Source organism: Rhinolophus hipposideros (genome assembly GCF_964194185.1).
Source record: "Rhinolophus hipposideros genome assembly, chromosome: 3".
In the NCBI taxonomy this organism is placed as follows: Eukaryota; Metazoa; Chordata; class Mammalia; order Chiroptera; family Rhinolophidae; genus Rhinolophus; species Rhinolophus hipposideros.
The window spans coordinates 64,283,952-64,298,374 of record NC_138049.1 but is presented as its reverse complement, the minus strand read 5'-3'; the positions used below and the strand labels follow the sequence as shown (position 1 = coordinate 64,298,374).

The window sequence follows — 14,423 nt, the reverse complement described above, 5'->3', positions numbered from 1 at the left end:
CTGAAGGGCTTATTAAAATGATACTTTTGAGAAACAGGATTTAGTAATAAATTTATGTAATCATTTTTAAATGAATCATAAAATTAAATTTGCCTTAGATTCCTTCAGGTTTTCCCAATTCTTAGTTCAGGCAACAATTTACCCTAGCAACAACCTTTTTTCTATGAAAAGTCATTAAAAATTTTTATCTGTAAAGTAAAATTTTGTTCATTTGATTGCTGTGAAAAGCAGTGGTTTGCTGTCAGTGAAGGTGACATTTTGCCCCTAATCAAGTAAGAGAATAGCTATGTAAGGAGCTGTTATCTTGTTAAAAAATGGAGACTGTGAATCCCTAATAAAGAACGTATTTGCAAGTCGTTGATCTCAGGGGAGTTATAGAGGAGGAAGTTAATACTTTCTTGCTAAATTTCCAATCACCATAACATTATGAATTAATTGTAAATAATGAAAATGTATGAGTGAAAATTATTTATATACGAACAGCTGTAGGAAGATATATATAGCTGCTAAAGATATATTGAGATATATTTTCTACATTCTTATTACTTCTAGCCAACTATGTTACAAAAGAAATTTATTATATTCATTGTATTTCCAGTAATCTTTTTTAAAAATAAATATTATATTGCTTTTTATTTTATCATTTCACAGCTATTGTTTTTCCACTAAGCAATGATTTTTACCATAAGGCTGAAATCAATAGACATTTAACAAGTAATACATATAGGTTTATCATCAATCAAAAACTCCAAGGAGCTAACACAGCACTTACTAAAATTAAGTTTGAATTCATCCTTGTTATTGTATTTTATGCAACCTTCTTTAGAGCCTCTGCTCTGTTATACTGAGAAAATAATGCAATTCTCAATACTAACTGACCAGGCATTTAAAGAAATATAATTCAGAAAAAAATTATTTATTACAAAAAATTTTTACTAGCTGGAACGTGAAAATGTGGAACCCTTTTCTTCTACACTTGCCTCACCTCCTGTAATATAAGACAACGGGATATTTTCAGATTACTTTTTGTGTGATTTTTACTTGGAAAACCCTCACTTAGAAAAAGGTTGGAGATAAAATGTTCCCTTTTCGAGAAGGCAAAACCAAACTAATATCTTTAGGAAACGCTGCATGAAACATAAAGTGTCCTTTGGTTATCTGATTATACTACCTGGTCCCGAGTAAGAAACTAAAATGAGACAAGCTAAAAACTTAAAGGTTAAATTATTAAAGTGATTGTAGCACCTAAATTAGAATATGACACTAATTAAATTTAGAAGGGAAAATCTATAGATAAAAATAAGGAAAGTTGAAAATATTTCTATAGATGGGCCTACAGATCAAAAGAATCTAGCTAGCTATTAGAGGTCCTGGAAATGAAAACCAGACAACTCCAGGTATAAAAGATAGAGAGGTGATAGAAATGAGCTGCTATGTCAGGACCTCACACTTTTCATACAGCAGTTTCTTTGTCTAATCCTCCTTAACATGGGTACCTATTCCTTTATCCAGCCTATCATAGTCCAACCTTCACTACTTCCTTGTGTTCTGAAAGTCGCCTGTAACTTTCTCCCACTTGCCAGTAGAAATTTTATGGTTTAAGAGTTTACCAAAGAATAATTCTTGCTTATAGTAACATGGCATGGCATCAGCAGTGCTAGAAGCTCTCTCCCTAGACTTAAAGAAACCAGCAGCCATTGTTTTTACACATTACCCTCACTACATTGAACTCAGTATTATTTAAAATGGCAATGTTGCATGTATATACATGGATAAGGTTATAAAGGAAACTTCTCAGGGAATGTTTTGATAGTAAAAGAAAGGAAAGGATTTTGTACAGGATACTTTGTACAGGATAAAATTTAACAATTAGAAATAAATCTCTGCAAGAAATTGGGAATATTATAAAACTGACCATAAAATCTCTGGGTTTATAAACCCTTCTGTAGTCATTCTGACCTCTCCATAAAAGCTCTCAGAGGGCTATCCTTACTCCTTCTCCTGCCTTTTTGTTTATAAATTAGAGTCAGAGGTATTTCGTTGAAAAGAACCAACAGACCATAAGGGGATGAGGCCCCTTAAAATTTGCCGTTTATAAAAATTCAAGGCCTCTAGTACAGGCCAGTGACTTCATGACTTCTCAATGGCTAGTATTACTTTTCAGAATATGATACCTTGAATATACAATAATCTGTGAAACATTAGAAGCAAAAGGAGGATAACAAGCATCACACCAAGATTTAGTTAGTATTCCTTTAGAATAAGATGATTTTTCAGGACCTTAAATGCTTGCAACTGAAAATAGCTTTTATGAATAAGAATAAGGTAGATTCTTACCAGATCAATATTGTTTTCAAGGAGCCAGGTTCTCATTCTATGTAACTATGGAAATCAGATTACACAGGAAGGCAATCTTCCCCAGAGGGAGCTGGTTACAGGTGAAACTTCTGATGCTGCTAATGAAATTGAAAATCTAAATCCAGCTATGTTGATTGAATTCAACACACTCTACTGGACACACACATCATTTTTGTACGTTTTATTTTAGTAAAGGGAAACAAAACAAATAATATGAGTGAAAGGCTTACTTGGCTTCTATGTATATGCTACTGAAAAAATGTGGAAACATTCTCTGCATCAAGAATCTCTTATCTATTTAATGTAGCATCCTTTAACTACCTCCAGCAGTAACACATTAGCAATTGATTTTGATAAATTATCACCTGAGCCAAATTACTGGGTTTTTTTCTAGTAACATCTAGAAAAAAAAAACATCTAACTTAAATATGTCTATTTTAAAGTTTCAATAGACAAAAGTTTCATAATTATGCTAAAATTAACTAGTTTATAGCCAAACTTCCTTTTTTTATATATAACATTAGCACTTCTATTGGGTTCTTATGACTGCTGTGATAAACTATCACAAACTTAGTGGCTTAATACAATACAAATTTTTTATCTTACAGTTCTGAAGCTCAGAAGTTCTAAGTCGGTCTTGTTGTGCTAAAATCAAGGTTTTGGGCAAGGCTGCATTCCTTCTCGGGGCTCTGAGAGAGAATCTGTTTTCTTGCCTTTTCCAGTTTCTAGAGGCTGTTGTCTTCCTTGGCTGGTAGCTCCCTTCATCTTCAAAGGCAGCAATGGCTGATCAAGTCTTTCTCACAACAAATCATTCTGACTTCCTCTTCTGCCTCAATCTTCCACACTGAGACTTGTTCTTACATTGAGCTCACTCTGAGAATAATCACCTTATCTTAAAGTCAGATTAGCAACTATAATTCTATGTGCAACTCTAATTCTCCCTTGCCACATAACCTAACATATTCACAGGTTCTGGGGATTAGGACACAGGTAGCTAATGGGGAACGGAGGGTATTATTCTAACTACCACAGCACTCCAGTATTTATTGTATTGAAATATGTTTGAACTTTAAAAGAGGCCATATTCTGTCATGGGTTGTCCCCCAAAAAGACATGTCCAAGTCCTAAACTCTGGTACCTGTGAATGTGACCTTATTTGGAAATAGGGTCTTTGCATATATAATTGAGTTAAGACGAAGTCATTAGGGCCCTAAAGCAATATGACTGGTGTCCTTAAAAGAAGAGGAAAGTGCCATGTGACACATAGCTACATAGACAAAACACCACATAGATACATGGAGAGAATGTCATGTGATGACAGAGGTAGATATGAGAGTGATTCATCTGCAAACCAAGGAATGTCAAGGACTGACAGCTACTACCACCAGAAGCTACAAAGAGGCAAGGAAGGATTCTCCTCTATAGGTTTTAGAGTGAGCATGGCCCTGCCACCACAGTTCTGGTTTTGGACCTCTAGACTCCAGAACTGTGAGAGGATGCGTTTCTGTTGTTTTAAGTCATACAGTTTGTCCTACTTTGTTATAGCAGCCCTAAGAAACTAATAGGTACTTTTTATTCTTCTTATCACCTTCATTGATCTGTATGGATACTTTCTAGTCTATCAGTGTCTTTCTCCTAATGGGCTCCTGTCATGCAGGGACTGTAGTCCTGCTCCCCACATAAGAATGCAGGACATGGTGAGGCCAAAAAGGAACACTCACGGAGCCATAGACAGGGGAGTCACACCACTACAGTCTCGCTGGCGGCTGGGTTGGAGACACAGGAAGCAGGAGTTGCATGATCCGCAATCTGCTGTCCGCTTCTCTGCCAAGCAACCAACCCCCAGCATAGCCATGGCAGTTAAATCAGTGGCTAATGGCTAACTGGTTACAGCTGATGGTCATCTACTACCCAAGCTAGCACCTTTCCACGTGAGGCCGAGAGCCTGGAAATTGTTCTCTGGAACTCTGTCCCCACAGCTCCAAAGTACATAAAATGGAGTTCTACCAAAGATGAGCTGAGAAGACATCCTGCATTTCTTCAAAGTTCCCTTGTTTAGACATGTTCAAATATTTCATTCACTTTTTGACAAAAATTTCCATCGCATTGTGCGGTCTTGTAGCTTCTAATCAAGCCTATTTCATTCTCTGCAAAGTAAATTATAAATGTAACTGCACTTTTGATATCCGTATTGTTTTTAGCAACCTCACAATAGAAAATTTCAGATCTTTCTATAAATAATTACTGAAGGGCACACTTGCAAGATTGATGAGAAAATATAAAGACAATAAAACACTACTCATACTCTAATGATCTTATTTTCTGATACATTAGATATCTTAGGAGCATCTTCCCCCAAATGGACTTTCTCTGAGAACATCCCAACACACATAGATAGGCCTTGGCAGCCAGGTTTGTCTGAGATGACCTGCCCTTCTCACAAATTTGGAATTGGGATACAGGATCATTTGATCTGTGTGTGAAACTGAGTGGATGGACATATGGTGTAAATCTGAGAGGTGTGTTGCTCCTGGGTAGAAGGAGAAACAGAGAAAGCCAACGTGCAGGGACACAAAATGAAACTGATTTACAGAAAGAAGTGGAGTTCATGTGGCCCCCAAATGAGAGTGACTGAGGAAGCGCCTTCTACAGTTCCTGACAACTTTCTAGTCCCTGGCTAGCCCTCCATTTTACTTAACTTACTGTGAAAAGAATATAGGTCAGTTGTAACTAACAAATTGTTGACTAAAACAGGAAATTAAATAAGTCAAACTTGAAAGTAGGTAGCATCTTAGAAAAACAAAATGTGTATAGAGAACAGTTCAATATGCATGACTTTAAAAAGACTTCATGAAAGTCAGTAAGTGGAACTCAGTGCTAGAAATGTAGGTTAGAGCTGCACCATTTGGTGGGTATTGTGGCACCCCTGACAGTTCTGAGCAGCAAAGTGACACAACAGTAACTGTTAACATGTATTGAGTGCTAATTAAGTCACAGGGATAAGCATTTTATGTGCATATTTTCATTCAATTGCAATAATTATGGTGTAAGAAATTATTATTATTCACAATACAGATAAGCAAATACAGAATGAAAGGTAAAGTGGTTTAACCAATCCCCCACATTAAGCTCACTCCAGATTTGGGGGTTCAACTCTTCTAGACTGAGTGGCCTTAAAGTCAGAATTGTCCTTTAGAATGACCACGTTAGCTGGAAGTCCTTAGTACAAAACAGAAGAGGAAGAAGGTAAAGAGACAATTTAAGAAAACTTTCCCTAGGAGAGATTTAGAGAGCCATTGGGAGATGGCATTGGGAATGGAGAAGAGAAGTGATACAAAGGCTTTTTGGGCAAGTCTGAAAAGCTGTTGCCACATAAAAGAAAGGGAAAGCAGAGTCAAAGCTGAACTCAAAGTTTGGAACCTAAAACTTGGAAGAACAGTAATGCCCTGAACAGAAACAGGAAAGCAAAAGAAAGGCTAGGCGAGAGTGAGGGTAAGAGGAGAGCTTGATGAACTTTTCTAGGATGGAGATGCCAGCAAAACATCGAGGTGGAGTTGTCCAGAAGGCACGTGGCTGTGCAAAGCTGAAGCTCAGGGGAAAATTCAGTTTGGAGATATTGATTGGAGAGTCATGTTCATAAAAATAAAAATCAAAGCCACAAAAATGGATGAGACTGCCAAAGAGGAGGATGTAATGAGAAGGTTGACGGTAGAAACTTAGAAAAACATTTAGCAGCCTACTGGAGTTCCTAGTGAGCTCAAAGATCCAATATAATAGAACCACATTATATCGCTGGATGCAAAAAGAAAAGCAAAAAATGATGAATTACTCAATATCTTGAGCAACTAAGATACAAGTTCAGGTTTTAAGGATTTTAGAAGCTATGCCCCACAAAATGGAAACTTAACCATGGTACAGGTATCACAAAGAAATTCTTTTCCAAAACAGAGAACAGCCTTATGAAATCAGAGCTGAAAGAGAGGATCTTGGGCTTCAATTCATAAAGTCTCCATTGCAGATTTTCTGGGCATCCTGCACTGCACACGGCAAGGCACATGTATTCACCTGAAGTCATCTTTATCAGCATGAGGTGCTTTACTTTTACTATGCTTTGAACGGAGAGTATCTGGAGTAACTGAAAATTCTTAGTACAAAAACCCTTTACATGTATTTTTAAAAAATGTATTAAAGCAGATAAATACAAGGAAAGTTTTGACATCTCTTTCTCTAATCCCTGCCTACACACCCCTTCTGACAGGGCTGTTAAGAAATAATCAGGCTTTTCTCCACAAGTAGCCTTGCTAGAGAAGGCATGAATAAGGGGTTGAAAAGTGCATGTTTATTGAGAACACACCTACTATGTGCCAAGCATTGAACTAGGGGCTTAGGATCGAAATGATTCACAAAACAAAGGCTTTGGATAATTACGGTGATTAGAACAAATTATGAAGAGGTGGCTATAATGGCGATCAGTTACCCTTTTAAAAAGCAGTCTTTTTGCTTCCCATACAAATAACACAAGTATATGTAAGATGCAAAATACTACCAAAAATTGAGTTTGTCGTAAAACTAGTGTTCATAGTTATAGCCTTATAACTGCAAATACATACACACAGAGCATTTCTAATAATTTTGTGAGGAACAACACCTACTGATCATTTGGAAGTTAAAAAATAATGTTTTGACTTTTATCTCGAAAGTTTATTTGAAGTATATTTGGTTCATTTTTAAATCTTGGTCTTATGCACTTGACAGGAAACCCAAGCAGAATGAAAACATAAATTTCTCATGGTTTCTTCTTTCAGCTTCACTTCCCTGCTGTGTTGTGCCAGTCAGTGCTTGGTGAGAAATGAGTATTGCTTTCTAAATGATGCACCAAAGCTGCAGACAGTTGAGCGCTTGTAAGTGTTCTGTTACTTTCTACATTTGAAATAGAGCAGAGCACCAAAGAAGGAAATCCTACAGTGGAATGGTAATGACAGCAAGACTCAAGCATCCTGGAGCAAAGGTAAAGGAAGTGCCTCCTTGTTTCACTGACTATTTTATGCCTAAGAAAGTAACTCTTTTAGGAATCAAGCCATTTACCTTTTGTCACTAATTCAAAAGGAGAATACTATACCAGAAAGCTATTCTATTGGCAGAAATATGAAATAAGAAATAAACATTAGTTCCATCTTTATATCCTATTGACGTAAGAGAATAAGTTATCCTCTTAAGTGTATATATATATATTTTTGAGACTTCATCAGAATAGACTTTACCATCCACATTTCTACCAACATTCTGTTCATGATTATTTAGGTGTTTTCTAAGAAAATGGAAGTTTTCTCTATAGTTCTCCTCTTTTCTTTCTGAGTTTTGCCAGAATTTCCTTTAACAGCCCTTCATGGTAATCTTGACTTTTCTGGCATGCAACTCAAAACTCTTCCGTTTTCTACCCCTTACCCAGTTCCAAAACCACTCCCACATTTTATGATATTTGTTATAGCAGCCCCCCACTTTATGGCACCAATTTCCCCATTAGTCGGCTCAGGATGCCAGAACAAAACACCATAGATGGGGTGGCTTGAAAAACAGATATTTACTTTGTCATAGTTCTAGAGGCTGGAAAGTCCAAGATCAAGGTACTGACAGATTCAGTGTCTGGCGAGAACCCTCTTGCAGGCCTGCAGAGAGAGAGGAAGCTTTCTTGCTGTGTCCTCACATGAAAGAGACAGCTCTTAAGTGTATATTTTAACATCTAAGTTAATAAATGATTTCAAGCACAGTATATTCATGAAATTTCATATTAAGGTTAGAGTTAACAATGCTTTAAATTGTGTCTGATTTTAATTGATTATGTCCTTCAGAAATTAACAGCAATAAGTCAAAAGTTGCTCAATTTGACCACAAATTTAAGAAATGCTTATCAAAATGAAATATTTTTAAACTATAAGATTGCTTTAAAAATTTGACATCTTTAAAAGTTTGAATTTTTGGAAAACAGGCTCCTTTCCACACTGTTGATGGGACTATAAGATGATCCAAAATTTTGGAAGGGCAATTTGGCTACACCTAACTGAATTAAAATCACACATTGCTTTTATCCAACAATTCCTCATTGGGGAATTTATCCCTTGGATACTCACTTACTTACTCAGATAATCCTAAATATGCACAAAGAATGTCATTGCAACGTTTTTAGAGTTAAAAAAAAAAGGAACCTAACTGTTTGTCAATGAAATAATTAAATTACCCGCATTTATACTGTGGAACACCATATGATTATTAAAAATAATGTTGATATAGTAAATTTCTAAATGAATTATTAAGAGGAAAAAAAATGAAGTGGAAAACTGCCGCCCAAATGAACGGAATGAGTCAATTTGTTTAAGAAAGTGGAGTGGTGATATACACACAAATACTTATATATACAAAAAAAACTTTAAGAATAAATAAACTGTTACTGAGTCTAGTGACAGAGCAGGTCTAGAGGTTAGGAATGGAAGAGGATTTTTATTTTCTTTCTTTCTTTACTGCTTGAATATCTCCTCTAAACATGAATTATGTTTATAATTTTAAAATTAATGATGCCCAATTAGCAATTACAGGAATGGTTGGAACCATGGATATTTGGAATTCACAAGTCAAATTTTAAATTAAGTCTTTCTTTTCTCTCCACTTACCCTTACATTTTTAAAAAATGTATCAAGGCAGACAAGTACAGGGGAAAGTTTGTTTTTAAGATTTTTTTTTTTACTGGGGAAGGAGAACAGGACTTTATTGGGGAACAGTGTGTACTTCCAGGATTTTTTCCCCCCAAGTCAAGTTGTTGTCCTTTCAATCTTAGTTGTGGAGGGCGCAGCTCAGCACCAGGTCCAGTTGCGATGCTAGTTGCAGGGGCGCAGCCCACCATCCCTTGGGGGAGTCAAACCGGCAACTTTGTGGTTGAGAGGCCATGCTCCAACCAACTGAGCCATCAGGCAGCTCAGCGGCAGCTCAGCTCAAGGTGCCATGTTCAATCTTAGTTGCAGTGGGAGCTGCCCACCATCCCTTGTGGGACTCGAGGAATTGAACCGGCAACCTTGTGGTTGAGAGCCCACTGGCCCATGTGGGAATCGAACTGGCAGCCTTCGGAATTAGGAGCATGGAGCTCTAATCGCCTGAGCCACCGGGCCAGCCTAAATACAGGGAAAGTTTTGACATCTCTTTCTCTAATCCCTGCCTGCACACCCCTTCTGATAGGGCTGTTAAGAAGTAATCAGGCTTTTCTCAACAAGTAGCCTTGCTAGAGAAGGCATGAATAAGGGGTTGAAAAGTGCACATTTCTTAAGAACACACCTACTATGTGCCAAGCATTGAACTAGGGGCTTAGGACCCAAATGATTCACAAAACCGAGACTTTGTATAATTAGGGTAATCAGAACAAATTATGAAGAGGTGGTTATAATTTTTTTTTAAGTGGTTTGTGCTCACTGGTGGGTGGAGCAAGAAAGAGGGTGGTCAGGTATTTGTCACGCAGGGGACCCTGCTCGCTGCGCCATTTGTCGTGCAGGGTCTCAGCTCCCACTCCCCGCCCAAGAACGCAGGACACGGTAAGGCCAAAAAGGAACACCCACGGAGCCATAGATAGGGGAGTCAAACCAATATATTCTCCCTGGCGTCTGGGCTGGAGACACAGGAAGCAGGATCTACATAATCTGCCTAACAGCAGTCCGCGCTTGCCAGCCACCATCTTCTTGCTAGCCCCCATTCCTTCTTGCTAACGTAGCCACAGCCGTTATATTAGTGGCCAATGGCCTACGGGTTACAGCTGATGGCCAACTAGCCACAGCTGCTGGCATCTGATCACAGTTGATGGCCATTTACTACCCGAGCCAACACCTTTCTATGTGAGGCCGAGAGCCTGGAAACTGCTTTTTTGGGGCTTTGTTCCCACAGTATTGTTCTACAAAATTGGTGCAAAGGCTGAGAGTTGTAGGGAAGGAAGTGAAAGCAGAATTAGACAACTACAGGTCTAGCACATTATGATCCGAAGGACTTTGAAGTGATGGTTAAAAATGTAAGTTTCCAGGGCCCAACCCCAGTCTACTGAGTCAGACTTTCTAGAGATACGGCCTGAGCATCTGCATTTAAGTCAAATTGTCTAAGTGTCCTTCGCACACACTAAAGTCTGAGAGGTTCTGCTCTAAAATAATTCAGATCCTGAAGAATGAGTCAGCTGGAGTCAGAGATAATCTTCTTACACTTATTTTGTCCTTAGATTTCTAGGAAGGTAGTAGGGTCCATTTAAGGAGTGCACTAGATGTTGGTGGGTAAACTCATGGTGAAGAAATTGAGAAAAGATTCAGTCATGTTAAGAAAACAATTGGTTTGGAGATTATTCAGAATCTCTTGAGAAAATGATTTAAAAAAATCAATATTGTGATGAAATGTAAGAGCAAAGACAAAATTAATTTAGAGCTAAAGCACAGATTAAGTTTGTGAAAGAGACAGCTAGAGCCCACATTTTTGCACCTCATCTGTTACAGGGAAACAACTGAGCACGTCTTTTGTCTTCTTTTGATTGTACTTATAACTTTTGATTATAGACAGTTTTATTGATAAAACATATATCCACAAAATCTTTGAAAGACAGTTTTAAATAAGCTCCTAAAGTTTGGAAAGCATCTGCTCTCCTTGTGTAGTCTAGGCTGTTTAGATAATAATGAGGATAGGTATAAATGCATATTTATGACTGCCAAACATAAACTGAATTGAATTTAGCAGCCATTTACTGACTGCTTTATTACCTTGCAATGTGCCAAAGGGTATAGGAGAAGGGAGGCTGGCTAAAAGACACAGCTTCTACTCTCAAAGGTCTAACAGGCTCGGAGCAAGGCTCATCTGTAGACTAGCTATAATAAAAGGCAGAATGACAAATTCCGAATCAAAATACAGTAAGTAGTAAATCAAAGCTACTGGAGTTTTAAAGAGTGGTTATTTCTGTATGGGAAGGGGAGCTAAGGGAAAGCAGAACAAATCAATCAGTTCCACTCTGGTGACAGATGTCCACCCAAGCAAAGGAAGGCTTCACAGAGGAGCTCTGGTTAGAGAGGAACTCAAGAGGATGAAGATGTGGGAAGAGGAATAGTGAGTAAGAACATTTTTGTAAAGGTTTGATAGAGGGTACGTGCTTGGTGGACCTATCCTGGTCCAGTATATTAATATAATGCTAAATACTCAAGTGGATATTAATTAGTATCATCATGATGCTGTCATGAAGACTGCCTATAAGAATCAAAGAAATCAGTAATACTCCCAAGTTGACGTCCGAAAATGGGAAGAGAGGCCGGAGCATTTTCAAGTTCATCACACTTTGGAGTCCTTTTTTGAAAAATCCAGATGCCACAAAAGTGATGTTCTCTGATGGGTTTCCAATGAGGTAGATGAGACAGTGATTACAACTTAGAAATGTAAGTAAAGAAAGGCACTTTCTACATTTCTTTGTTTGCTTCTTTGGAAAGATACCGTGAAGCAACTCAAGGATTTTCTATAGAGACAGTGTTATACCACAATTACGCTTCCAAGATTTTATTTTGCTTTATTTATCGATTATTTTCATCTTTTTTTTGTAAGTTTGAATAATCGAGGCTCTATTAAAAACATTTTCCTTGCAATGTTATTTCTCTTTCTCGTTTGCACTGGCTTTTCCTCATATGGAAAGAAAGAAAATATCCAAATAGGCAATACAAATGTCCATCCTCATTTAAATATATATGCTATCTTATTTCTGGGAAGAACTTAAGGACCAGAATCAATTCTTTCAAATGTTGGTCCTACGTTTCTAGTGCCTTTGGAATCATTTCAATATATGACACAGCACCTGCCTCATGTTTTCAACATTTTGACTCCCTTCACTGTTACTTTCAAGGAAAACGCATTCCTTGGGCAAGTGGTATTTTTAACCGACTCCAATAGAGCTTCAACCCTTGCTCCCTCTTTGTGTCTGTGAGCACAGCACTCTGGGGGGACTTTCTACTGGACCGAACCCCAGACAGACTCCAGCCCTCACCTCTGAGATCCAGTAGGCGGCCTGCCTGGGGCCGGCAACCCGGCCCTTTAGGAGAGAGCAGATTGTCTGCAAGACCGTGCAGCAGTGCCCGCGTCCCGGCCTCCGCAGGACAGACTCGAGCATCCCCGCGCGGTTGGTTTTCAGAGGCCCGGCGCCCCGCTGCGCCCTGGAGAGGCTCCAGCATCTCTCGCCCTGGAGGCCCCAGGCGGCCGCTGCTCCCGGGCCAGGAGCCACAACCGTTTTGAGGGCTTGATCCGCAGCTCTGGGTGGAAAAGCCGCGGCTGCAAATGCCGGGACTGCGGCTTCTGGGCGCCGGCGGCCGGGGACCAAGGACGCGAGCACCCACGCGGCTGCCCCGCGAGCCAGCACTGGGCCGCAGCTCGGGGAGCCCAATCTGGCCTCGGCCAAATGGCGATCCGCAGTCAGGGTTAGCGGAGCAGAGCGGAACCAACCCGGCTCCAGCCCCGCGGAACTTCTCAGTCGCCGGGGCCCAGGGACAGAGCCGGGGAAGGAGAATCAGGAGCTCGAGAGCGGCGCGCACTCTCCGCCACCCACTGGCTTCCCACTTTCTCTCGGCTTTGCAGGCGCCAGGGCCGGGGTGCCGGGTTTCTCTGGGCCAGGGTCGGAAGGACCGGCCGGGCCTTCGTCCTGAGCGCCCCGTCATCGGCAAACGCCGCCCTCGCTGCATCCTTGACGCGGCGCCCTGGCTCTATTAGCAGGCACAAACCAGCTCCCTTCCTGCCCCTAGGCCCTGCTATTTCAAGAATTCTAGTGAAAAATGTGCACCGGCGTGGTACGGGTTGGAGCAGCCAGGGGTACTCGTACAGCGAGAAGGCACGCGCGGCCCGCATGCAGACATATTCGTTCCCTCCCCTAGGGTCTCCCCAGCTTTATTTATGGCAGGCGTGGGGTAGAGGTTTGCGTGTGTCTCCTAGGTTTACTCTGAAATCAAGTCTCATGAGAGTGAAGGTCCATAAGATTATATCACTTCCGTAAGAGTCGTACTGTGTCCAGAATGGGCACCCGCACTGGCCAAGCGGACCCTGAATTCCCCAAGACGCGGAGTCTCTTGGCCCTGGGGTTTATTCTTACTTTCTGGATGGAACGGGTCTCCGAATTCCCCCAAGAACATCTCAGTAAGTACATGTGTGTTGATTCCCATTAACTGGCAGCTTGTTATTTAAAGAACAAGTGGACTTAGGTACAATAGATCATGTGTACCTGTTGAGACACCTTTTCTATGGATAAGAATGATTAGTTCTGAGATTTCCCAGACAAGGTCGACCAGTCAAGGCATAGTATTTACAATCCTACCCATTTAATTAAAAACTTGCACTTCTGTAGAGATTCGGTGGACAGATTGTAGTTAGCACCTTAGACTACTTGGATGTTCTGCGTTGAATCTACATGTATTTTCATAACAAAACACTTAGCATATTGTATGTATCGCCATGGCAGGTCACTCTTCCACAAAATTGTAAGTTTCCTTAGGCAGGGACAGTTTTTATTCACCTTTGATTTTCTCACCAAGTAATGCCTGCACATAAGTACTCAGTCTTTATATTTCTAGATTCCAAAACAAAGGAATGGAGGGATGAGGAGATAGGGCTTAAAGATACCAAATAAAAGTGGAGGATTTAATCATCCATGCTGAGGGACATTTATTTGCAAGACAGAGTGCTTAGAATCAATTTGCCAATCCAATCCACTAGGTTTTAAGACTATCATGGGCAAGAAGTGGGAATGACCTACATTCCAAGGCTATTTTTTTAAAAATCAATATTTGGTTATATTTCTCTTTGGATATATTTTCCTTTCTTTTCTCCTTTTTTTCTTTCTATAGAGTAGGTATGTAAGCCATTATACTTGAAGTGAGAAGGTGCTTTGCCAACCTTTGATACCTTATCTGTCCTTGGATTTACGGTACATTTGGCTAATCTCATATTTCTCACTTTTTATATTTTCACTGGCATCTGAAGATAACATAAATTGGAGAAACCTGGTTTTGATATCTAACTACTTCACTTGGGAA

At 39.7% G+C, this 14,423-nt stretch overlaps 2 protein-coding genes across 2 annotated transcripts in view; one reads left to right on the top strand and one right to left on the bottom strand.

The window, feature by feature from the left end:
* Window positions 1–12,512, bottom strand: part of CGA (glycoprotein hormones, alpha polypeptide) — a 54,025-nt gene extending 41,513 nt beyond the window's left edge. The window contains exon 1 of the mRNA XM_081037576.1: window positions 12,392–12,512. The gene's annotated coding sequence lies outside the window, so the exon portion shown is untranslated. The remainder of the gene's footprint in view (window positions 1–12,391) is intronic.
* ZNF292 (zinc finger protein 292) overlaps window positions 12,311–14,423 on the top strand; it is an 84,865-nt gene continuing 82,752 nt past the window's right edge. The window contains exon 1 of the mRNA XM_081037495.1: window positions 12,311–13,527. The gene's annotated coding sequence lies outside the window, so the exon portion shown is untranslated. The remainder of the gene's footprint in view (window positions 13,528–14,423) is intronic.